General features: G+C 43.0%; 1 long non-coding RNA gene across 1 annotated transcript in view; it reads right to left on the bottom strand.

Moving 5' to 3' along the window:
* Positions 1-24,865, bottom strand: part of LOC141574946 (uncharacterized) — a 451,486-nt gene that overhangs the window by 380,370 nt on the left and 46,251 nt on the right. The window contains exon 3 of the long non-coding RNA XR_012502096.1: positions 13,437-13,529. This is a non-coding gene — a long non-coding RNA (uncharacterized LOC141574946). The remainder of the gene's footprint in view (positions 1-13,436; positions 13,530-24,865) is intronic.

Here is a 24,865-nt window from a genome sequence, read left to right as displayed (position 1 = left end):
AGTGGCCGAAACACGTCTAACGGCTCCAACTAACTACAAAATGGCACGGACATCTCATCTACCACGTGCCAGGGCTGAAAACAGCAGCGTGAGTCAAGGACCTGTACAATGGATGAAGGTGGGAAGGATGGAGTCAATGGCTGGACCCTAAACAATCACTTCTCCCTGATGCCCCCTTTGTGACAAGACCCAGGCAGGCCTTAAAGTCAAGACATCCTCTGCCTTTAGAAAAACGTACCAACCCAACCCATCCCAGTCCTCCCTGCCTCTTCCCACAGCAACTGGTCTTTGCTGGGATTGAGATTAGGATGAGGATGACCTGCATGACAAAACAATCTGCACTGGCAGAAGTCGGGGGAATAAAGTCAAGGTGGCAGGGCTGTGATGATCAAACAGACTTTAGATGAAGAAGCAGAAATGTGTTTACTACACATTTATAAATAAGTATATTGGTATTCTTTTCTTTATACACATACATACATTTCTTTTTTTGTAAATACGTATTATGTCCATGTTTTGTGTACATAGGAAGAGTCTGGAAGAGTATTCCAAAATGTGAATGATGGTTATTTCTGGTGGTAGAATCATTTGTGAACTTTTTTTACATTCTTCTTATCTGTATTTTCTAATTACTGTATCATAAATATGAATAACATATATAAAAATGAATCATGAGTCGTATCAGAAACCCCTTGCCTCAGCGTGGTCGGCAAGAGAGAGGAGTCTCAGCTGCATGGCCCGGGCAGGAGAGACACACACTGGGTGCATCTCAGCAGCAGGGATGGTTAAGGCCAGGGTCCTGCTGACTCATGTTGGAGGCAAAAGGACAAATCAGTAATACCGATCTTGACTTTATTTGAAAATTTTGTTCACCATGGATTTTTGCATTAATTTTGATCTTGAACCTATTTCATTAAAATATTTATTTTGATGACAGAGTTTTTGGCACCCTTTAAATTTGGGGGGCCAAGGCAAGTATCTCCCTAGCCTCACCCTAGTCCACCCTGGGCCTCACCTGGGACAAGGGAGGGCAGTGTCTGGGACTGCTCAAGGACCAGAGAGACTCTGAGAAATGACCTCGCCAAGAAACACCCAAGGCCAGTTGTAAAGGCGGTCATACGACGCACAGAGAACAGAAGACAACATCGGAGAACTCCAACATGGCACAGGAGGGGGTTGTCTGAGGTAGAGCATATACGTTCATTGAGTATTAAACAGCAGAGTGAGGACAGAACAGCCTCTTCAAGATGTAGGACTACCCTTGGGTGAATTTAATGATGTTCAAAGGATTTGAATGGACAAGCAGAGGATACCGGCAGAGTTGACAACACGGTGTTAAAGAAAACATAACGAAACATCACATACAGTAGAGAATGGGCTGAATGTTTTTAAATGTATGTATCTTAAAACTGGAAGGATATGCCAAAAAAATGTGACTTGTGATTACCCCTGAGTGGTGTCATGATAAACATTATTTTCCTCTGCAGGTGTCTGGAGGAGCTACTGTCCCTCTACCTAGAACACACCCTTTTCCCCCTCTGCTGTATAGCACAGCCCCTCTCTCATGGTGACCCTTCTCTGAGCTTTAGGTAGCCTGACCTCCTCATCCCTGAGAAGAGAAGGCATGTGACCAGGCCCAGCCAGAGGACGCTGGTCAACGGCTGCCCACAGTGCTTAGTTCAAGGATGTGCACAGGCTCTGAGCCTGGCCAACAGCACCTTCCCTGAAGCATCAGGAGAGAGGCTCTGTCTTCACTCTGGGTCACTATCAGCTGGTATAGCCACTGCGCACCCAGAGCTGCCAGTGGGAACATCTCCCCTTGTTGGGGTGGTTTTGCCATCTCATTAAGACCATCTTCTGACATGAAGCCAGGACATAGGAAAAGCAGAAACAAAATAGAGAAAAAGAAAGAAAGAGATTCTGTCAGGAAATGTGATCTCTAGAGAGACTATCACCACTAGATCCAGCATCACCATTAGATCAAAGTTTCCTGAAACTTCATCAGCCTCTTGACTTTCTATTTCTCTGAGCAACACGTCTCCTGTGTTCAATTAGTCTGGATGGGTTTCTCTCATCTGATAACAAGAGATTCCTGACTAACACATCTTTTATGTACTTTATTTCCATCTCCCCAATTTTTATTATGAGTGTATTGCTTTAAGTAATCAGATATTATTAATTTTTAAGATAATTACATATGCAAGTCTAAAATTCTGGTTAGAGTTATACCAACTAGTCTACTATATCTTTTTTCTTATTTCCAATATATAGTCTCCCATTTTCAGAAGTGGCTCAAAAGCATCAAAGGAGTGAACAAGATTCTTCCAGTCAGACGGGGGACAGCCACGTAATTTGGACTGCAAGTCACAGAGCCCCAGTGTATGACTCACAGTCTAAGGGGTTGTCTGACTCATTCCGGTCCCACTGTCCTTTAAAGAGGTAGGATTCAGTTTTCAGGTATCATAGATGCCAACCCCAGAGCTTATCCAGAAAGATTGAGAACAATGTCTGAGTCTCAACTTCTACAAATCAAATCAGGGAAGGAAATAGACTAAATTAATTTCAAGATGCATCCTCTTACTAATATTTCAAGTCTGTTTTTTTTTTAACTCAGAGAAGCTAAGGCTGGAAAAAGCTTGCCAAAAAAAAAAAAAAAAAGAAAAGAAAGCCTACAAGGATGTTTGGAAAATATGCTATAACCATAAAGTCAGCAGGTCCATGTGGAACAAATCCCAGGATAACAAGGGAACTAGCAACTGGGTCGGCCAAAGCCTTATAATTTATTGAAACAGTCACACTGAATGTAATACGGTAAGTTGCAAAAAAAAAAAAAGAGAGAGAAAGAGCGAGAGCTAGTTGTCTCTGAAAAAAAGGAGACACTCCCTAAATCTACACTGAAAGAAACCTTCCAAAAAAACCTCTAAAATGGTCCTGTAGTGAGTAATTGAACCACAACTAAATGAAGACTCTATCATGGGAGAAGAAATTCACCACCTTTCTACCTTAAGAATCAGCTGGTCTGTTTCAAAGTCAGTTGTGCTATATATATGTAGCAAGATCTTTAAAAACAGGCGTACCTTCCGACCTGGTAATTCCGTTTATAGGATTTTATCCTTGAGAAGTAAGCGAATTAGAAAAAGAATAAAATTTCAAGTGCGAAGACACTCAGTTCCCTGAATGATTGGAGTTAATCTAGCTGTGCAGACAAGAAAGGTAAGAAGCTGATTGGGGAATTGGTATGTCCATCAATGTCAAATGTAACCTAATTAATACACAGGTCAACCCCCCATGATTTGCCCTTCTGTAAAGGAGATTCAACACCATCATTCTCATCATCTCATAATCCAAGACATTAATCACCTGCAGGTGTTTAATGTGGCAGGTGCCTTCTTCTTGCCTCCTGGAAGCAAGCTTTCCTCTTCATACAGACAAACATGCTCCCCAGGTGTGCAGTGGTTAAGATGGCAGATCAACTGAACTGGATTCAACCCTGCCCCACAAATCGTCAACACACGGAAAATTCATAAGCATGCTTTTTGAAAGCTGACATTATTTAATAGAAAACAAAAAGAAAGTGTTATTTATTTATGCTGGATGTTACAACTGAATTGAGATGACTCAACCCTAAGATCCTATCGCACTTTCAGTCCAGGTTTTTTTGGTTGATTGGTTTTTGTTTGTTTATTTGGGAGTTTGCTTTTGCTTTATAGTTCAGACTAACAAGTTAAGAGGGAAAGGTATTTCTGAGATTTTTTTTGAAGACAAAATGAGGCAGAAATGTATTCATTTGATTAAGCCAACCTAATGGTGCTGCTACAGGGCAGTCATAGTGGAGAAGAAACACAAAAAAGGTAAAAAGAATATTAAGTAACCATCACTGAAAAGATAAGGCTTAAATTAAACCTCCATGTCTACTCGGAGGAACTTCCATTTCTAAAGATGGCCCAATGTTGCTTTTCAACAGCTAGCGTGACACCTAGTGTCGAGCAAGGGAAGTGAGTCACCCAAAGATTTCACTTGCTTCACACCCTCCCGTCCAGAGTTAGCTCAAATGGACCCTCTTTGACTCCTTTTATCTCAAAAACATTAACAGAATTTGTAGGCAGAGCTGTTCAAGTCACCAGTGCTGACGTTAAGAATCAAAGTTAACAGTAACAGTGTTTGCCTTTGAGCAAAAGTGGGGATTTTTTTCTCTTTTTTGTAACTATATATTGCATTTGCAGCAAAAACACAATTAAAAAAATTTTTTTACAAAAGGCAAAAATCTAAATAAGAAAACTGGGAGACACCAAAATGTCATAAACTAGATAAATAAAAGCATGACTGGTTTTTGCCCAATGGGGAGATTATACACAAAATTGGGTAGGAGGAAATATCAATAAACACAAAATGAGCAAATGTGCCACATCATTTTCTGATCATATATCTATCATCTCACTACAACTGGATCTGGTCAAACACTATCCCTCCCTCCTCTGTGCAGCAAATTCTGGGGCCTCGTTGCCAATCCCAGCGTCTCCGGGGTTGGGAGTACGTTGAGATGGGTGACTCAGATCGCTGCAGGAAGTGGTGAAGGCTGTGGGGTTGTGAGGAGCACAGTCCCCATCAGAAGGCACACAGAATCAAATGCTTGAATGTCCTTTCTTCTCCTGTCCAAATGCAGTGAAGGTGCTTGGCTCAGGAGTTAGACAGTGACCTCCCGGGAGCAATATTATGTTTCATTCATCACGGCCCCGGTGCTTAGCATCATAACTTAGAGCTATGAGCCTGGCAGCTGAGCGAGTGTTTTGTCAAATGTCCCCACTGCTGTACTCATTCTACTTAGATATCCTGGGTCAGCAGTGGTCTGGACACTTTCATCAGCTGACAGTACCGCCAGGACCTGGCCAAGGTCCTGAACTCTGGGGGCAATAGACTCAGGTTCCGACCCTGCCAGTTTCTAGAATCCCCAACAAATTCCTTAATCTCCTTACGCCTTAGTTTTCCAGTATCTACAATGAGGATTACAATAATATTTACAGTGGCTGTGATAAGGATTGAATGAAATTATACTTTGAAACTACATGGAATAGCAAAAGCTTAGGAAATGCTACTTAGTACCGTGGGACTGTGCTACCCGGAATGTGCCTTGACTGAGCGGGTCTCAAACGGTTCCTGCTTGAAGCACGGGTCTGCCTCCCACACCTCTTACCTTCCTGCACACCATCAGCTTCTTTCTCAGACTGGCCAGGCTCCTCCCCTTCTGTGCCTCATCGCTTCACACAGAATGGAGCCTGAAAGGCTACCAAGCTCTAAACTTTTCCGAAAGAAAAGTTCCCTCAGTGGTCGACCACTGATCAATAATTAGTACTGTCACAGCCCCCCTACTCGGGGGGAACATTCTAGACCCGTTATACTCGCTTCACACTAATCAATGTCATTTGAGGCTGGCTCCTCCGAAGTCTCTTTTTTTTTTTTTTTATATTCGCAACCTCTCTCAGCTCTTATGTGCCTTTAGGGGAAGCTTTGCCTTAAGAATTTCACAAGTATCCCAGGTATGAACCTACTGCTATTTATAAAGGGGTACTTTCTGGCCTTAACCCATTCAGCATTATATTAATTTCCTTTTTTGTTGTGGGGCAGGGATACTAACATGTTAAATCAGAAATTAATCCAAATATGTAAGCAAAATTTTCAAGGTAAAATCTAGAAATACCATAGGGTTCAATTCAAATTATGGGAATGTCATAAGCAAAAATATTTAAGTACTTAATGTTTTTATCTAATGCTCCAAAAGTCAATGTACAAGTATTATATGTTAAATTAAATTACACACCATATATGTAATGACCAAAACACTATGCTCTACACCAGAAACTGACCCAACATTGTAAACTGACTATACTTCAATAAAAAAAAAAAACAACCAAAAAAAAATCACACGCCATCACCGTTGCTGTATACAAGTGGTAATAAACAGAGATAAAACTAATACTCCATTTTCTCCTTTAAGAAGGAGAATTAGAAAGGAGAAAACAAATAAAGGGGAAAAGAAACCAAGATATATAAGGTAACTAACTGTATCAAAAGTAACTTGGTCCTTCCAAAGATTTAAAATATTCAAACCAAAGAAATCACATCGTGAGACCTGAATATGTGTTTACAGAACCACTGTCAATCATCTTTGGAAAACCAAAACAAAGGGAAAAGATATCAAAGGATAAAAAATTGGCAAATGTTTCCAGTTTCAAAAAGTATTAATTATAGTTTGATGGACTTGTTGTCAATAACCAGCAACAGGTCAGAACAAGGCATTAAAGAGATGGTTTATGGACTTTTAATTTGTAATCATATGTTCTTATAAATAGGCGTAACCATCACATTTTCTTTTCTTTTCAAGAAGGACATCAGCTAGCTGTAGTCGACTGGGAGTCAAGATCCTTGAGTTTGCATGGCTGTGGGCAAGTCTCTTGACTTGGGACTAAATCCCCCAGTGTTCTCCCTACAGATCACTAATGGCTGCTTGTCTAGAAAGTTCCATGGTGAAATATACTGCAGAAACAGTTGGGTAAACACAGATCTATAGGTTTCATTACTGCAGACTTCTCAGAGTCTTTAATAAATTCATGTGCACTGTCACTTTCCAAGTGTGAGCTTTGATGTGCAGTGTCTCCCAACTTGCCTGCATGGAGGACAGTTTTTTTCCAGAGCACCTTACAGGACCAGGCTCCTATAGAACTCTGAGAAATGCTGTGCTGGAAAGCCCCCTTCAGTGCTAATATTTTATGACTACACACAGTTAAATGGGAACTGTCAAAGTCAACATAGCCACTATTGCTACAATTAAATGCCGTGCTTTATAAATGTGTCACATTTTCATACACCTAACAAAAAAGCAATAAAAGCCAAAATACAACATATTTTTGAACTCTGGAACTTATACCTTAAGTGATTTAAAACCCAATTTCAAACTAAAACTTTAGGGCATCTTAAGACCCAGTTAAGCTTATTTTCCTATTAGTTTTTGTTCCAGCAGCTATTAAAGTATATATCCTGATGGTATATAATTCATTCAATTTAAAGTGCATGCTAATTCACTTATAAAAAGAAGCAGGAGGACAGGAGGTGGGGGGGTGGAAAAAGAGCAGCCCCTTTAAAATTCAGTTAGGTAATCCTGCATCCTTAATTAGATGAGAAAAACCTCTTAACTTTATCCCCTATATGACAGGAACCCTGATATGTTCCAGATACAGCACACACAGAATAGACACACACACAAAAACTTTAGCAAACAGATGGTATCGTTCTGAACCTAAAAACATTCTCTAATCACATTTAAATTACTAATATGTACCTTAAGGCTTATTAACAAAATACTTTATAGTATTGATCAAGACCTTCTAAGACCATTAGCATCTTTGAAGTATATATGCATAAAGATTCTGCAAATACCAATCTTTCTGCTGATGAAACAAAAAGATTTCTCTTTTTCCCACATCCTGCTCCCAGTGCCCTTGGTCTGACCAAGATCTCCAGGGAAATCTGAGGGTCTTGCAAGCCTTCAGGTTCCTCAATTCAGTAAACTATCGGGGAAGGTGACCTCCTGACCCTTCCTCTGCCGGAACTCCAACTCCCGCTCCTCTGTTTACCAGGCATTTCCAAAATACATTTACTTCCTTGCTGGGTGTTTTTTTAGTCACCTTGGTCTAAATCTAATCCTCACAATAACCTGGCAGAGAGACAGAGAGGAGGTTGTGGCCCCTACTTTACAAGTGAGGACACTTGGGGTGGAAATTAGAGGGGAAAATTAGGAGCCGGTCTCCCGGCTACTCCCCGGGTGATTCCCACCTCGCCACCCGCTCCACACGAGAGTGCGGATCTGAGTGGCCAACAGCAGGATGCTTTCCTTCAGGCTCTGATCTCGCCATTTATTAGTCAGTGGCTCTGGTTACTTAACTTCTCTACATCTTAATTTCCCAAAGTGTGAAATGGGCACATGCGGTACATACTTTATAGACAGCGAGGATTCCATTGGTTAGTACATGCAAGAAACAAACCATGGATTTCAAAACATAATAAACTGTACAACAGAAATCGACACACTGTAACTGACTATACTTCAATTAAAAAATATACTAAACTCTAATCAATTAAAGTTTCTATTAATTACAAAATTTATTTCTTCTTCCCAAACTTGTACATCAAGCACCCACTCTATACAAGGCAAGGGGCTCAGAGTCCCTGCCCTCATGGATTCTGTAGCTCTTTTATTATAATTATTATAATTTACCTGAGCACATAAAAGACTGAAGAGACCAGAAAGCTGAGGACTAAGGGGCAGCAGCACCCCATGAAGCCACAGCAGTATTCTGTGGTCAGGGGATGAAACATGTCTAGGCAGACCGAAGCATTTTAAAATGATAGTAACAAATCAGAAAAAAAAATTAAGCCTGTTAACACTTTTCTAAACCACTATCTTAAGTTCTCAATTAGAAAAAAATTCAAGGGCCACTCAATAGCTTGGGAAGATGCCCTGTGGAAATCGCCAGCCGTCTTTAGGTCTTTGTGGTGCACACAGAGTTTACTTGAAGGACCCAACAAACTCATTTTAATGCAGCCTTTAGTCGTCTTCTACCTTGAGGGGCCTTATGATAAATCACAACCAAGACTCTCTGTCCTGAGCACTTTTCATCTTCTGCTCAGCAGCTACGTCCTTTTCCTTGGTTCAGTGATGCTTACACCGCACTTGAGGGGTGACTTTCAATGACAGAATTCTCTGAGTCACTGATTCAGGTCAATGAATCAGTGGGCTGCTACTGACAGAAGGAATTCCTGTCACAAGATAATGTAAACCTTAGTCCTCCTATGCCTCTTAGTAGCTGCCGAAGATCATAATAATGAGAGGCCGTGAGATTCCTTCACCCGTTTCATCACACCGGCAAAACAGAAGCCACACTAAGTGAGATCCCCCTTCATTTATGCCCCATCCCGAAAATGCAGCACAGCTCAAAGTATACACTGCAAGTCTGAAAGTGCAACTCAGTCCCACACTTACTGAGCACAAACCACATTCCAGGCACTGTATCACTACACAGTGGCTGCATCACGTGAGTACAAGGACGACTAAGGCACGGCCCCTACGCTAGAAGCATTTATCACCTAGCAGGCGCGATGGACACTTCAGTAGCAACTGTAAGGTTATGTGGCGGATCCTGAGACAGAGCTGTCCCTGGGAGCTTTGGGGCACGTGGAAGGCTGTGCTTAGACCAATCTCAGCGGGTGGATGAATGAAGACCCAGAGTTGTGAGACATACTTCCAGGAAGAAAAGATGCTTGAAATGATTCTGGAAAGTGAGTAAGAGATTCCCAGATAAAAGAGGCTGGGGAAAATGCTCTCAGCAGAGGGGACTACACGATCACACGCACGAAGGTGTGAAATCAAAGAGATACCACAAGAACGTTAGGATCGCTGAGCACAAAGTGCGAGGTAGAGGGTGGCTGGAGACAAAGACACGCAAGCAGAGGAAGGCTACCATTCACAGGGTAGTTTCAATATATGAAAATGTATGGCTGAAATCCAAAATAATTAAAATAATGTAAAAATTTTACTTCAAACAATGACTTTGTTTGTTTCTTCTATTTCTCTAGTTCAAAAAGATTTCCACTGTAAAGTCCTTTCCTCCAAGGACCCACTCCTTCTCTCTGTCACCATTTTGTATCTGCCTTAATAAACCTGTTGGTTTCTACTTTATATTAAATGCATTTGAAGGATGTCTTACCTCCCTTTCCTTTCCTAGCCCTAGGATTTTCACACAGCACCCAATATGCAGCTTTCTGACAGAATGAATCTGTGTAGTATTTGGAATTTTTCTAACTAAGCATCTCCATCAACACATGTCCTGAACTAATCCTCTCAAGTAATGTTAACAGCGTACTTTTCCCTATGAGGGAGCACAAGGAACTTTCTTTCACTCCACCTTTAAAAAATTCTTTTTGTGGGTCAAGGACAAAAGAGAATCTTCATGCGTAGAGAACTAGATCATTAACCAAGGGACATAACTTTTAAGAGACTGGGAGGAGCCTTTATGGGGAGAATAGGTAGAAATGAACTGGAGGAAGAAATTCTATTTGTTTGGAACTCTTTTCTGCATGGGACCAGTCTTTAATGGCTCTCACCCTCCCGTGCATATGGTATGAGAAGACTGTGCCAAGGGTCACCCCTGTCTTTGGAGGCTTAGAAGGAATGAGGGCGGGCCCTGAAAACACAAAGGAGGTGCACGGCAGCGTGCTCCGGTCTTCTGCTAGTCTAGGCAGGAAGGGTTACCCTGCTTGCTTTGCCAGGTGAAGAGAGCATGGTGGCCTTGGCTCTGAAGTCGAGCTAGTATTAAGGATGCATTTGCTCAAGAGCTCTCCCTTCCTTTAGGTCTTGAGACCCCCACAGGACTGAACGTAAGGACGCCAACATCTGGATACTGGTCACATTCCAACCAATAACAAAAAGTGGAAACTGGAGAATGATCCTCTTTCTCTGAAATAATGAAAACAAGCACCAGAGCAGACGAACTCTTTTGTTTAAGCTCCCAAATCTAATCAGTCCTGAGCAAGCATCAGCATCAGGTGATTTGTAACAGTTTAGTAATGATACCCACATGAACTCTCATCTTCAATAAACTTTTAATGCAATAAAAAATAAAGTTGCTTGAGACAAACGAGCATATTAAGCTACTCCAGAAGGAAAATTATTTTAATAAAGATGATGGAAGGCGTTGTTGGTGGGTTGATTTTGTTTTGTTTTGTTTTTTCCCAAAACAGTAGCAAGGCTGAGTTCATCACTCAATTGGAATGAAAGAATCCTCTTTGGAATTTTGGCTGGCAAGTTTCCAAGAGATCAAGGGGCCCTACGTCTCTGAGGAAGACTACTTTTAATTGTCCCAGTGCCACTGAATTCCAGTCACCAAAAGGGAGTGAAAGTCTAAGAAATTCCTATTAACACAAACTATTTGTTTCATATTTATGTGAATTGTTGTTACAAAATAGGCATACTTTGCATTTAGAATCAAGACCAGAAGATTTTACCCTAAATGTGCATGTTTGGACTTAGGATATAAATACACCCTAATGCGCACACACACGTGTGGATCTATGTGGACGTGCCCATACATTCATATTTCTACACAGACCATAAATCTTTCTCCTTTCCTAATTCACTTTTAAACTTCTTTCCCTCTTTTCCCCTTCTCTCTTTCACTTCCTCTCCTTTCAAAGTTGGATTCAGAATTGTTAAGGTATGGTGGTGAGGCAGAAGCCTGGAGAACATAAGAGACTCTTAAAGTGGAGTAGAAGGGGGTTTGCAGAAAGTTGGACAAAAAAGAGAAAAAAAGGGTTGTTATCTAACAACATTGGATTCCTTGTTTGCCCACCTTGAGCACAGTTCTAAGTGACTGTGATCCTATCCAAATTTCCTCACTGCAAAACACTATCAAAAAGCACATTGGTAGAGTAAGGAGTTACTCAAGGTTCCCTCCACCTTGTAATTCTAAAATAAATAAAAGTGACAATTGGGGTTTTGTTGTTATGTTTGATCCCAATATTAAAAATGGGATCTGTAACTGGCTTGGTATCACTGGGACTGACGTGTCTGGATGAGTAATTCACAGAATCAGAGGATTCCTGCTTCTGGGAAGGATGTAACCAATGCTCCCACTCTAGCAACTAGAAAAAAGAGTGGATAAATTACAAAAAGCCTACTTTAAATAAAGCAGAGTGGCAGGACGCAGTGGGTACTGGGTATACTGGAATTCCAGATCAGGGCAAGCCCTTCCAGGGTGTGCAGACTATCACCAGACTATCCCCTAAAAGGGGGAGGGCAATGGAGTTGTGTCTGATTGGGCGTGAGGATGGAGGAAAGGAAATCAGTGAGGATTCTGGCAGTCAGATGAACTGAACGGAAACGTAAAATATCCAAAATGAGGCCAGTTTTCCCCTAAAGGACTCATGCTGAATTCTGGCAGATCAGGTGGGAGGCAGGGGAACAAGGGCTTTGAAAGGCAGAGTGAAAGTTCCCATAATCTCCTGATGCGTTAGAAGGACGAGGTCTGCCTCAAACACATAAAGCAACTGAAACTCTCACACATTACTAGGAGGATAAATTAGTGCTGCCATGTTGGAAACCATCTTTGACAGGATCGAGTAAATATATACACACTATGACCCAGCAATTCTGCTCCTGGGGATCCACCCAAAGGAGATGGCATACAGCGACCCAGAAATTTGTACAATATTCACAGCAGCTTTCGTTGTAATAGCCCAAACTGAGGGGAAACCCTAGTAGAGCTGATAAATGAGTAGTGGTATATTTATGTAACAGACATAGCAAGTAAAAAAAAAAATTACCACTATTTGCACCAACATAAGTGAATCTCACAGACAAAAATGTTGAGGAAAAAGGGCAAAAAAAAAGTGTATAGCATGATTCCATCTATATGACATTCAGAAATAAGCAAAATTAATCTATAATTATATAGGTCAAAATAGTGGTTAGCTTTGTGGAAGGATCAACTGGCAGGGGCCTAAGGAAACGTGCTTGGGTGCTGGAAACGTTCTATGTCAATCTGGTGGCACTTACTTGGCTATAAACACACATAAAAATTCATCAAGCCATACAATTGCATGAAAACTCAATAAAAAATACAAAAATACCCCACCTAGAATCATTTAATTTTAGAACCAGAAAGAATCTTAGTGATCATCTTAACCAACTTTTATTTTACAGATTTGGAAACCAAGTCTTAAAAAAATTAAGATGCTTATTAATATCATAGAGGTAACTGATTCATTTGCTCAACAAGTAACTACTGGAAGCTCACTCTTTGCTGACATCTTATTAAGATACAGGTTAATCAAGACAGGCACATTACCTGCTTTCATGTAGCCTACAGTTTAGCCGCAGAAACAGAAATTAAACAAATAACCTGAAAATAAATATGCAATTGCACAAGGTGATAGAAGTTGCAAAGGACCAGCACAGTGTGTTTTTTAGTGATCGTGCCTGGAGCACGAGCCCAGTTCCCTCGACTGACAGAGCAGTGCGCTCTGGTTCCAACATCCCAGGCTTTCCCCATAAACTTTGAACTTTTTAAAAACTAGGAGCAACTTATAAATCTACATGAATTTCTCTCTCCAGATTTCCAAGAGCAACCGTTAACTATAAAGCATCAGCAGAACAGTAAGTAAACGTAAAAGGATGACTCTCTCAAGACTTGTTAGTAAAGACTCAAACTCAGCAGCAAAAGCACCGCTCAGATTACTGGACTTGAAATTTGCTTCCTTGTTTGCTAAACCTCAGTTTTTTTGTTACCCATTAGCCAATTTAGAAAACAGAACTGAATCTCAAGACAACCAAGATCTCCACAGTAGAATTAAAACGCACGACGAGTCTGACTTCTTAACCAACTCACAGTCTGCTACTTGGGGGTTTGTGTTGAAGATGCCAGCTTCTGCTCGGTATGTTTGAGGCGAATTGTCTCTCCAGAAAGGCTGTTCCAATTTGCCTGCAACCAAACACAAGGCATTAGTAACCTCAGTTTTCTTTGATAAGCAGCACTTATAGTACCATCTTAAGTTTGGTTCCCGGAGAAAAGCACGCTCTAAGATGAGGATTTGAGTGAAAGTAGTTCATTGGGGAGCTCACCCTAGGAAGCACCGGGGGGAAGATGCTGGAGTGAGAGAGATGGAGGGAAGGGCTGGGCACTCCTGGGGCTTGCCAGGCTGGAGCCTGCTGGGAGCCTGCTGGGAGCCTGTGAACCTCGGGGTTGGCCCACTGAGAGACAGGAGGCTGGCGCATCATCGTTTGAGGGCTGCACCTGGGCACTTTGCTCCCTGGTGCTTCAGCTGCCCCTCGTGTGGGCTGAGCACACAGGCAGAAAGTGACAGCGCTTTGCAGTCAGAAGCCATCTGTGCAGGGGAAAATGGCAAATACTGAGGGACTGTGCATGGCCACCACCAATTCAGCTAATGGAGCATTAGTGCCAGAGGGTGCAAGGACACTGACTCTTAGACACAAGGCTCAGGCATGTAGGGGAAGCACTGGTTCAATGGTTAAGTAGAAACCACCTAAGAGAGGATCTCAAGCACAAAAGGAACCTGCTTTAAAAGCTGAAAAGCAGTATGTGAATAAAGCTATTCTTCTCTTCTGTCACTACTTAGACCATGGACCGTCTGTAGCCTACATGTGATAGTCCACAGAATTACTTTTCTTAATGGGAAGATCGCCCTGGGTCTTCACGTGCTGCAAGTCTTGTGGTCTGTTTCAATGAAGAGTGAGTAAATAGTGGTCACACGTGGAATCAAAGAAATACACACATACATACACATACACACATATAAATTAATTCATTTTTTATTATTTTTATTGAAGTATAGTCGGTTTACAATGTTGTGTTAATATCTGGTGTACAGCATAGTGATTCATTTATATATATGTATATGTGTATATATATGTGAATATATATATATATATTCCTTTTCATATTATTTTTTATTATAGGCTATTCCAAGGTATCAAATATAGTTCCCTGTGCTCTACAGGAGTTTGTTGTTTATCTATTTTATATGCAGTAGTTAGTATCTGCAAATCCGAAACTCCCAATTTATCCCTCTTCACCACGTTTCCCCACAGTAACCATAAGCTTGTTTTCTATGTCTGTGATCAATTCATTTTTAATGTAATGAAACAAAAAGAAACTAAAATGGAAACCAAAGGACTTGCTAAACTTTAAATAATCTTTATTATAAGATATCATTTTCTAATACCTTCCTCTAAGGTTAAGGAAAGGGAGTACAAAGTCAGTTAAGAGACTGGTATCCTCGGGGTTTTTTAGCCAGATCATTCAACTCAAGATCAGGTAAGTTCTCTTCCTTGAACGGATGAAGTCATCAGCACAATGTCAAGTCCCCTGTCCCATCTCCTGATGTTTGCAAGGTGCATTTCTATGCTGTCAAGACATGACAACTCACACTCGTTTCTTTAACCCCGGTTTCACAATTCCGTCACATTCACTTGCTATTTAAGTGAAAGCACTTCTCCGCAGCCCTTGCAGTGCGGCTTCCGGACACCTAGGTTCTTTAGATCTGTCTCCAGTTGTCTGAAGTTCCTGGCCAAGCAGCTTTCCCAGGAAGAGCCCCTGGTTTCTGTTTATGCTCGCCTTTGTTCTGGAGCGACGTCTTGGCTGGGAGTAGCAGCCTTCCTTCACACTCGCCTCCAGAGCTACTCTGTAGCCTTCCCTGCATGTCAGGGTGTCACGTGTCGCTGTGAAGTAGTCGGATGCCAGCCTCAGGTTTTACCTTTGTAAACAACTAGCTCTCAGCCTACAAGTTTCAAGGGTGTTTCTTTTATTCTGGAAATATTGCTGTTGAGCCTCTGTATCCATTTTCCTAGAATAATGAGGCGATGCTTTTTAATACATATTTTCTTTCCTTTCTGACGTCCCGTCTTTTCCCATTTCTGGAAGACAAGGTTGTCACTTCTGTCTGAAAGCAGCCCCTTCTTCTCTGTCCAGTGTCTTCCCACAGTCACTCTCCCTGCGCCCCAGCCGTAAGACGAAGGTTAAGGGCACTCACTCACTCGTCTTGCTCCACACCTGGGTCAGGATTCTGCGCCTTCTGAGGACTGAAGGGAAAAGCAGCAACTTTGCAGACTCTCATGATTTTCCACTTTGTTCCCTCTGGAGTTTCCCCTTTTTTCCCCTCACTCCCACTTTTTGAGGGTGATGGCATTGAGCTTTTCCTGATGATGATTTTTGCTGGTCCTTTACCATATGTTACATATCTTATTCTGAAAGGTGTATTTATTGTTCATCTTAACATAGATATCCCTGAAATTTACATTCTTAAGCTCTCCAGCTAACTCCTATGCCTGCAAAGATCAGTGATTTATGTATTCTTACGCCCAACAGTACTTCTCACACTTACCCTCTCTGAGATTCAGACTGACTTTATCTGCAAAAGGAGAATAAAATCGCTGTACACCTGATATTAAAATAATATTGTAAATCAATTATACTTCAATTAAAAATTTTTTTTTAAAGTAAAATCTTCCCGGCTACACCTGAATTGTGAGGTTGTGACAAGATACAATGAGTTAATGTGTAGCAATATATTCAGAAAATGTTCTCACACTCACGAGAGCCCACATTGTTACTGTATTTCCCACTTTTTTGTTACATAAACTGAAGAATTACTTAAACTGAAGTATTTAGTTTTTATACCTGCTCGGGTACTAAAGTTGCTAAACTAATTACCAGATTTTTCAGAGATTCCAGTCTCTACTGTATTTTACTCAGAATAGTTGTTACCATGGATATATTTAAAATTCCCTCCTCTTTGTAGGTTTTTAAGGGGACCTTAAACCATGAAAATAGTCTGAGTGGCATAAATTCAGTGATTATTTCTGAACAGTTGATTCATTTACTTGCAACGTGAAACCACATCGTAAAGGAAGACTGAACCACCAGAAGAGAAAAGAGGAATAAAGAGGAAGCTCCGGCAGCAGGAAGCTGCGTTCTGTGGATTTACAGTTCTGTTCACAGGGGTAGGTGACCACAGAAAAGCAAAGCAACACGGAAGAATTTCCCTCCCCAGTTCTACCCCAGGGACGGGCAAAGCCCAGGACAAACCGCTAAGCCCGCAGAGCTGGGAGGCCCACGTGCTTCTCACTGTCTAGGAAGCCAGGGAGGTGAAGGGCGTTAAAAGCGTGTTCCCACTAATTCCTGAAGCCAGAAGCTCTGTGCTGGTCTGCGACCATAACCAAGGGGAGGCCCGTCTTGATCTTATACCAAGTGAAGTTCTGTTCCCCCCTTTGAAACCCAGTAACTTTGCACCGAGACAGAGAGAAGCAGGAGTTTAACAGATGCATTTATTTTCACGGCTGGGTTTTCTTAGGACTCAGCCAACGTGGCGCCTACCTCTTGCGTGCAGGGACTGATGACTTTTTCTCCTTCCAAGAACTGACCGTGTCTCCATTTCTTTTCTTGCTGTTGACTTTCCATCTCAGAAAGATCATGAAAGACCCTTGGCTTTCCAGATCTACTTACCTTTCCTTCCTGAGAGCAAAAGGCCACTTCTCAGCACATACCATTTTCTGTTTAAGCCTTAGGAGCCCCCACCCCACGGCCTTCCTCAGTCAGTGACAATGGAAGCCCATGAAAGAAGCCCTTTCAGGGTCACAATAGCTAGAGGTTTGGAAAACAGCCTTGGGACCACGCCTTGTGGTCCCATATAAAATGAGCCAAACAGCAGGGCGAAGAAAACTTTTCTTAAAATGACAGCATATTTCGAAGCTGGATATATTTTATTTATAAACAACATTTAGATACAGAGGTTAATCAGATATTCTCAAAGATCCCCAAGGTATTGGCACAGACACACCAGAAAGGAAAGCGAATGTGCTTACGTGTCTCTGCTGCGTAACAGCTAGCTCCAAGGCTGCTTATACCCAGACATCTCGGCAGACAGGGAGCCAGACCCCTTGCAAACCACAAGCATTGAGTTATTTTATTTGTGGATACCCCTGAATGCTCTCCCTTGATACCTCACTCCTATTCCCTGTAGTGTACACTCACAGCACATCAATGATGACTTCAGGTCAACTCAAACTCATTTTTCCATTGTCATGAGTACTACTACAAGTATGAGTAAATCATATTTAAATATGAACCCCTCTGCTCCCTCCCACAGACATTCTCCCTGTGAACTCACTCCACCTGTGTGTCGTGTCAGACAGTCTAATAGAGCTGATAGGGGACTGTTTTCATCCATCCATCAATCCACTCTGGAAAGTGTAACATATTGGAATTTTAGAAATCTATCTTAATATCAGTCACATTCCATATGCTGATACTTTGCTTTTAAGAAAACCATCAAATGTAGACCTTGATATGCTGAAGCCAAACGGTTTCTAACAAAGGTCAAATTCTTCCTCTGTCCCCAGTAGCACCAACTCAAACTGTTGTGAAGCCCTGGAAACGGGACTCTAAGGACAACAGAGGGCGGTGCGTCACCCACACGCGGGCGGGGCGGGTCGCTCTGCTGCAGCAGAGATGGCTTCATCCACTGGCACACACGTTTCCAGAGCTGCATTCACATCACGGCCGCTTTGTTTTCATGTTTCAGGGACGGGAGAAAATGATTCTTCCATTTTAAGTGTCATTCATTCCTGATGTGTATTATTTTCACAATTTCAAAAACATGGAATTTGTGGATGGGGAAAGAGAAGTTCCTTCTGTCGAGGTGCTAGTGCAAATGCATAGCTTGGTGGCAACGTGGCAATTCACAAGGCCCTAGAGCTCCCCTCAAGGACAGTGCACCCCCAGATCATACCCAAGTCTGTCTCCAGGATGCAGTCCACACTTCTAGGTGTTCTTCGTGGGGCTCCTAACACTGGCAACTCATGCATACAGATTCGTCCGTCTTATTTTCATCTTGAGATGGAAAAAGAACTCCACAAAATTTCCAAAGGATTTCTGCACAGAGAGTAAATACCAGCTATCAGACAGTTAAGAGAATTGAGACTGCGTTCTCGAAAAGCTAAACTCCTTCTTCTTTAAAAGTAACAGGAACACATGCTTTGGTACGATCCTGAGGGACTAGGTCTTAGAATTTGCCTTTGCTGATTTTGACCTTGGACCTGAACCCACTTTATTACAGCCTTCAATCCTATATTTGAGGAGGACTGAAACTCCATTCCCTTACCTTTCCAGCACATCTTTTTAAAATATTATGAGGATCACAATGCAGCACTCAGTATCAGCAAAAAAGACTGCGGGTTAAATTCACAGAAAAAAATGCATAAAAGGCAAACATAAATCAAGCAGACAGAATCATTCTCTTTTAAAAAAAGAACTTTAAAAATGAATGTGCTGCAAACTACTTTTGCAATTACAGTGTGGTGTCTGGCCCCACTACGTTTCAGAGGCGCTGCACTCATACAAACAGAACCATCTCATGCACTTTTTCACAGCAGGGCCTCCCAGCCAGGGGCTAGTGCAAATTCACTCTACTACTGGGTGCAGGTGACACTGGTTTGCTTTACTGGCAACGTTTTGGTGACGTGTCCTATACTAAGAGGAAGGCTGGAAACCAAGCGTGTGACAAGGGCCAGGTCCACCGTGCTACTTCTTTTCGTGCTTCTTGGTTAACTCCCCCACGCCCAGCTGGCGGCTGCCCCGGCCGTCACTGGTCCTGGCCTCCCTCCGCCGAGCCTCCCGGGACACCTGGTGCACAGCCTGCAGGATGGCATTCTGCACGATCTGTCTGCTGGCGCTCTGCAGCTTCGCCTCCTCAGGCTCGCTTCCAGGCTTCTCACCTAGCCAAACACACGAGAGGGAGGGAGGTGAACAGCACAGCATCAATCTGGGGAACTGTGACAGGCGAGGGCAGGTAGGAAAGGAGGGGCTCACACTACGTACGCGCCCTGGGGGCCAAGTAGTAGCGGGCGGCCCTGGACAGCAGGGACCTATTGTCTCCTGTCTCCCTTTCTCGCAGAACCTCCATTTGTTTGCCCCGCGAAGCGCCACTTATATTCACAACCTCCTGGAATCCTCCGCTGGTGGGGGTCACGAGGCATCGTCCTGGCCAGTGAGGACTCTGGGCAAGTTTTTGGAAAGGGACTGAAGGACTCAGGCCCCTCCTGCATCCTCCCCTTCTTTCTGGGCGGGATGCGGGCATGATGCCTTTAGGTGCCGCGGCCGTCTGACAATGAGCCTGGAGATGAAAGCCAACATTCTGGGCATGACTGGGGAGAGAAAACAGAGCCCAGTTTTGAAAGCATCATTCAGCGTCTGCACCAGCCCTGGACCATGTACTTCTGGACTTCTCTGAAGATGAGATAAACAGACTTCTTTTTGTTTAATCTGCCATTAGTCAGATTTTATGTTACTTGCAGTCAAACAGATGCCTAAGAGCCATAACATCACTGGGGCTGGAGAAGGACAAATTATTACCGAATTCATATTAAGCCCAATGCTGCTCCTGTAACAGCATCCCAAGGACTGAACCATTCAGTCATCAGATCTCTGATCTAGAACAGGGGTTGGCGCACTTCTTCTCTGGAGGACCAGACAGGAAACATTTTAGGTTTGTGGGCTACATAACCTCTGTAACAGCACTTCAGCTCTGCTGTTGTAACGTGAAATCAGCTAGAGACGATGTGTAAACGAATGCCATGGCTGTGGTCGGTCCAATAACTATGTTTACAAAAAACGGCTGCAAGCCAGATCTGGCCCACGGGCCAGAGTGTGCCACCCCTGGTCTAGAATGGTGGGATTTTTCTAATTAGAAGGCAGGCGGTCCACTCCACCTTGATTCTTCTCCTTCTTAAAACAAGACAAAACCCTTGCTTTTACCTGGACAGCTGGGTACCTAGGTACAGCTAAGTTCTTACCAGTGAGGTGGAAGTTCTTTAGAAGGGGGCAGGAGGGTAAAGACCCTCGGCGCTCTTCCACCCCACTGCCTGCAACTCGGACACAACCGTTGTCTCCACGGGGCTCTTGCTAACATGAGGGAACCTTTAGGTTGGAAACCATTTTCAGGGATTTGGGAGGAAAAAGTTAGAAGGAGGTTGAGAACCCAGTGACCAAGAAGCCACCATCTCAGTCCTCGGCTGCCTCACGTCAGGCCTTTCACATGTTGGAGAAAAATAATGTATCTTATTTGAGGCACTATTATTTTGAAACTTTTATTATACAGCAAAATTATTACTAACTCACACGTGGCAGAACGACCATGAATCCAACACTGGACTAAAGCACAGTTGTGACGATTTTAAACGCCACCTGCTTATATTTGGAGTGACACACAGAATGGGCATCATTCCTTATTCAGAATCATCCCCTCCGATGTCTTCTCTAAGCAGATATGCTGATACCATAAAAATGTATTTAAAATGGGGGTGGGGGACTTCACCAGGATTGATTCATTAACAACAGAACTTACACACCCGCAAGAGAGAACATCACGTAAGAGAATATTGCATCACTCCCGAAGACCAGACGTATCTTGTCTCTTTAGACGTGTCATTGTCATTTATTCAGCATTTGTGTCACTAAAACCATCCCCTGCGGGATGTACAATCTAACGAATAAGGCAAGATGAATCTACTCAGAACTAAAGGATAACCCCCACCCCGCCCATCCCCCCAGAAAAGCAGAGTAAAATGAGCAATCTACACCAAACCAAGCAGAGAAGGGTCAAGTCGAGAGCCACAGTGTGTGACAGACCGAAGCTTAAAAGTGGCAGAGGACTCCAAACGCCCTCTGCAGGAAGGAGTGCTCTGTAACACTAAGAGACACCGAGGCACAGCAATTAAGAGTGCATGGTTCTGAAGCCCCGCAGAGCTGGGTCCCGTCCTTCCTGCCACTTACAGCCACGTGATCTCAGGCAGGTCCCCTCGCCTCTCTAAGCCTCTCTGCACATCTGTGAAGTGGGCAAGCAGTACCTATTTTAGCATGGTTGCTAGAAAACCAAGTGCTATCACCCCTACTCAGCACTCAGGGAGGCTCCTGAGCGTTTAGTGGCCACGTTGCGCAGGGGCTGGGCTGGAGCCTGGGCGGCTGTACCAGAGAAACGCACGAGCAGAACGGCTCACGCCGGGAGGAGCGCTGTTTGCTCTCTCCTGCAAAAGCCCAGAGGTTCTCCAGGGTGCAGGGGGCTCCGCTCCACCAGCTCGGCTCAAGAGTCCATCTCCCTCCATCTCACTGCTCTGACACGTCCCACAAATTGCCCTCCCCTGCAAGAGTGGAGTTTATGAACCAATATCCCATCTGGGGCTGAAAGGTAGCCAAAGGGAAAATGGAAGGCAAGGCATTTCCTTTTGAGGAGTCCTCATAAAAGCCACAAACATCACTCTGCTCACATTTATTGGGGGAAACTGAGTCACGTGGCCACATTGCCCCACGCAGGAGACTATGAAATATAGTTGCCAATCAGGTAGCCATACGCTCGGCTAAAACTCAGGGAGGCTCTATCGCTCAAGTGAAGCAGCACTGACTTCCACGCGAGGGCAAGGCCGAGCTGAAGAAGGAGAGTACACACGTGCAGCAGTCACCTCAGATGCCCAGGGAGCTCTGCCCACTAACACCACACAGCAGAAGCGCGTGGACGAACAAAAAAGCTCAAAAGGCCACGTCTGCTCCTGGAAAGAGTCTCTTAGCCAAACTAGATCTGTGTCAACTCCAGCGTCCCTGCTCTGGAGCTACTTTTCAGTCTTTGGGTGGAGAAAGGAGGAATCTAAGGATGAGAGCGAGCTGAATTCCTTAATAATAGAGCCAGAGACAAGAAAGTCTGCTCTACATTTAGCTGTGACCTCATGTCCGAGCTAAATCGTCTTCCCTTGTCTATCCATTGTGAAGATAAACTGATTAAAAAGTCAAAGGCAGACGCTGTGCCGGGAGGGTCCCTTTGGTGACTTGTGGGGTGGCTTTACCCTCAACTGCCCTCATTAGCACTTTGCTCCGGGTCATGAATATCTATCCACGTTGGAGGGTGTGGGACAGAAAGAGTAGTAACCAGCTGGAACGGAGAAAGAGGAGGGTGAAAATGAGGGTAAAGGTCACTCAGAGCACGTAAAGAAGCAAAAAAAAAAAGTTATATATGAAACCACAAGAGACCCTGCAGAGCCAAAGCAGTGCTGAGAAAGAGGAGCGAAGCAGGAGGCATCGCAATTCCTGATTCTAAGCTATTTTATGACACTGTATTAATCAAAACCATATGAAAGGTGCTGGCATCAAAACAGACACACAGAGACCAATGCAACAGAATCAAGAGCCCAGCAAGAACCCCAGGCAAAGACAGTCAACAATATTTAACATGGGAGCCAGAATATTCAGTGGAGAAAAGGCCGTCTCTTCAAGAAATAGTTCTGGAAAACTTGGATACTCACCTGTGAAAGAATGAAACTAGACCCCTATCTTGCACCACTCACAAGAATTAACTCAGAATGAGTTAAAGCCTTAGATGTAAGACCTGAAACCATACAACTCCCAAAAGAACGCAAGTGTTTGGATGTGACGCCTACAGCACATGTGGGACGACATCAAAATAAAAGCTGCTGCTCCCCCCAAAAAATAAAAAAACAAAACAACTCCCCCAAAAAAAACCCAAAAAACAAAGATGGGAGGATATAGCTCAGTGGTAGAGTGCATGCTTAGCATGCATGAGGTCCTGGGTTCAATCCCCAGTACCTCCATTAAAAAAATTTTTTTAATAGATAAATAAATAAATCTAATTACTTCCCCTGCAACAAAACAAAAACACTCAAAGACAAATAAAAAGCTTCTGCACAGTAAAAGAAATGATCAACAAAATGAAAAGGAAACCTACAGAATGGGGGAACATATTTGCAGATCATATATACAAAAAGAGTTAATATCCAAAATACGTAAAGAACTTATACAACTCGGTAACAGAAAAACAAGTAATCCAACTGAAATATGGGCAAAGGACCTGAATAGGCATTTTTCCAAAAAAGATATTCAAATGGCCAACAGCTCCATAAAAAGATGCTCAACATCACTAGTCACCAGGGAAACATAAATCAAAACCACAATGGGATATCACCTCACATCTGTGAGAATGACTATCACCAAAAAAGGAAGGAGATAAATGCTGGTGAGGATGTGGCAAAAAGGGGGCCCTGGTGCGCTGTTGCTGGGATTTCAAACTGGGGCAACTACTATGGAAAATAGCACGGAGGGTCCACCAAAAATTAAAAAATGGGACTATCATATGATCCAGCAACTTTACTTCTGGGTGCATATCCGAAGGAAATGAAATCAGTATCCTGAAGAGAGATCTGCACCCCCACACTCAATGCAGCACTATTTCCAACAGCCAAGACAAGGAAACAACCTAAGTGTCCATCAACAGATGAATGCATAAAGAAGCTGTGAGATATATACATACACACATACATATGTTCACACACACGCGCGCATGCACACACACACAGGAATACTATTCAGCCATTAAAAAGGAAGGAAATCTGCCATTGTGACAACATGGATGGACCTTGAGGATATTGTGCTAAGTGAAATAAGTCAAGCAATGAGAAATACTGTATGATCACCCTTATATGTAGAATCTAAAAACAAAAAAACCCCAAAAAACCAAACTCACAGAAGAAGAGGTGGGGGGTGGAGATGAGGGAATTGGATGAAGGTGGCCAAAAAGTACAAACTCCCAGTTATAAGATAAATAAGTAGTGAGGATTTACTGTACGACATGACAGTAAGTTATGTAGTTACTGTAGTTAACACCCTGTGGTGTAGGTGAAAGTTGCTAAGAGAAAATATCATAAAATTCTCATCACAAGGAAAAACCTTTTTTCTTTTTCTCTTTTCTCCCTTTTTTCCTTGTATCTGTGTGAGATGATGGATGTGAACTAAACTTACTGTGGTGATCATTTCACAGTGTAGGTAAGTCAGGTCATTATCCTATGCACCTTAAATTTTAACAGTGACGTATGTCAAAATATCTCAACAAAACTGAAAGATAAAAAGTGACGTAGACCTCAGATACACATTGTGCTCTGGCACGCAAGGAAAGGCACTCTCTTCTGCCACCTTCGATGTTTTTTTGGGGGAGACGGGGGCTGTTACTACGGGGATACCTGTGTCACAGCCAGACACCATGAGAGTGTTTGGCTGGCTCTCACATTCCAGTTCCGAAACTGGAATAATCCACTACAGCTGCGGTGACTGGATTATCTAGATCATTCTCTGCCATTAGAGAGTCTCAGCTCTCCCTTTCTCCCCGCATCTCCGACTTCACGGCGTTTACTTACCCCTGGTTCTGCTTATCCATGACGTACAGCACTTTATGACTTTGCATACCG

The sequence above is a fragment of the Camelus bactrianus genome, chromosome 24, assembly GCF_048773025.1.
Source record: "Camelus bactrianus isolate YW-2024 breed Bactrian camel chromosome 24, ASM4877302v1, whole genome shotgun sequence".
Lineage (NCBI taxonomy): Eukaryota > Metazoa > Chordata > Mammalia > Artiodactyla > Camelidae > Camelus > Camelus bactrianus.
Note: the sequence above shows the minus strand (reverse complement) of the source record. Positions and strands in the feature narration are given on the sequence as shown.